At 39.0% G+C, this 2,262-nt stretch overlaps 1 non-coding gene across 1 annotated transcript; it reads right to left on the bottom strand.

The window, feature by feature from the left end:
• Positions 1–1,446: 1,446 nt before the first annotated feature.
• On the bottom strand, positions 1,447–1,553 carry LOC117281871 (small nucleolar RNA R71). The gene has a single exon (XR_004512502.1). It is a non-coding gene; the product is annotated as a small nucleolar RNA R71 (small nucleolar RNA).
• Positions 1,554–2,262: the final 709 nt, after the last annotated feature.

Genomic DNA, 2,262 nt, shown 5'->3' with positions numbered 1-2,262 from the left:
CTCACCCAAGACCCGAGTCTAGATCGTTTTATGCTTTCCTTTACTTTAAACATATTTGTGATGCATTGCTCCATATCTACGGAGTAGTCCCCTTTAGGTTTTGATGGATTTGGTGTATTGATGATTGTTTGTGAATTATAACTCTATTTTTATGTATTGAATAGTTTTGGATGATTTAATCGTTGCATTTATATTCACTTGTTCATGTCAGCTAGAGAGGCATAACTTGTGATATCTTTGCATTATAGTGTTGGTTGAATTCATTAATTCTTCTTAGTAATCGAAAGAGGCTAGTTGAATCTTTTAATAAACCTAGTTAGGAGGATAATCGAGAGAGGTTCTCCTAAAGATCAATCCACTATGCGTTCTTGCATATCTTCGCGTGCTTAAATTGGTTCATCTTGTGAGGTTAAGACTTTATCGAGAGAGGAGTTTTTGTTGAACGTTTGAACTAATAATGGAGTGAATTCGAGAGAATCACTTGAATATTGGAAGTGAATTATCTATAGTTAGATCCCAAACAATTATATTGCACCTATCCTATCAAAACCCTATCTTCTCCCATTGATATCTTTCTTTGCTTATTCCTTGCTTCGATTGTCATTAGTCAATAGCCCTAGATTCTTTGTTAATTATAGTTTTAATCATATAAATCTCAACTGTTGATCATCTTGGATAGAAATTAAACTAGAAACTACGAAAACACTGTTTTAATCATATTATACTATATTCAACTAGCGAGCATATTTAAGTGTGTGTTTCGAGCTCATCAAAAGTTGGTGTCGCTGTCGGGGATTGTCAATCAATAGTGTTTGAAATAGTTTGTAGTGCTAATTCAGGAATTTTTCTTTTATTTTTGTCTTTTTACGTTTGGTGTTCTTTGACTGTGCGCAAGTTACATGTTAGATTGGTGCATGACTCGAACTTCTGCGAAGGAAGTGCTACAATACGAGCTAGAAATTGAAAAACAAGTGCGACAGCTGAGGAAGGAAATAAGTCTCACCGAGATATTAGAAAAGGTTGGGCAATCCTCAACCAAAGAAGATATGGCTGGAAACAGTGTGCATCTCTAATAGCTGTTTCTTCAGCATCCTGTGCAGCTTGTTCTCATCGTTGCTGGAAGATATGGCTGGACACGGTGATGATAATGTAGATTTGGCTGCGAGAGAAGTAGCCCAAAGAAGAGAGAAAGCTACATGGGATGCTGAAGAAGCAGCTATTAGAGATGCACAGATTATCTACGAAGAAGAGAGTGGTCGTAGAATTATGAACACTATTCAATACAATGGTGTATCACAAGATGTAGTGTACTTAAGGGCATTCCTCTTCACACTCAAAGATGATGCAAAGCAGTGGCTTCGAAGTTTACCCACGGGATCAATTAGAACATGGGAGGAGATGATCAGAAAATTCCTTGATAAATATTTCTCCCCAGCTAAAACGGGCAAGTTTAGAAGAGAAATCCATAACTTCTGCCAGAAAGAGAATGAAACTGTTTTTGAAGCATTGGAGAGGTTTAAGGAGATTGTTTGGAAGTGTCAACATAGCAGAATTGAACTCTGGATGCAACTCCATGACTTTTGGGATGGATTGACACCGCACTCACGTAGAACATTGAGCAATGCAGCTGGAGGTCCGTGATAAAGAAGACTCCAGAGGAGATAGTCAAAATTCTTGATGAGTTATCTGAAGATGCAAATCAGTGGCCCTTTGAGAGTGCTAAAAGAAAAAGATCGATCGGTGTTCACCAAGTTTATGCTAACACATTTGTGTAGGTACAGCTTGGTGCTATGGCCAAAGAAATACAAAAGTTGACCTTAGCCTCGATACAAAGTGAGCCTCATGCAGCTTGGGATATATGCGGAAGAGGATACCCTACTCATGAGTGTCAAGCCTCAACTGAGGAAGTAAATGATGTGGGGAACTACAATCTTAATGCAATGGGTCAGAGGCACCCCAATGTTTCATGGAGTTCACCTGGGAGTACTGCGAATGCATGGAAACAAAATAACTCTAGACCCTAGGGACAAAGAGCGCCAATATTCTAAAATCAGTAGAGGCAGTAATTTTAGCCTCAACATCCTATTTAGTCTGGCATAGAAGATCTCATGAAGGCCTTCATTATGAAAACTGATGAGAGGCTTGAAACACATAGCGCAGCTATACGGGAACATGGAGCAGCTATCAAAGAACTGGGCACTAGTTTTCGAAACCTGGAAAGACGGGTTGGGCAGCTAGTGACTCTATTGTCTGAGAGGATTC

Source organism: Nicotiana tomentosiformis, chromosome 1 (assembly GCF_000390325.3).
Source record: "Nicotiana tomentosiformis chromosome 1, ASM39032v3, whole genome shotgun sequence".
Classification (NCBI taxonomy): Eukaryota; Viridiplantae; Streptophyta; class Magnoliopsida; order Solanales; family Solanaceae; genus Nicotiana; species Nicotiana tomentosiformis.
This window is presented reverse-complemented; position numbering and strand designations above follow the sequence as displayed.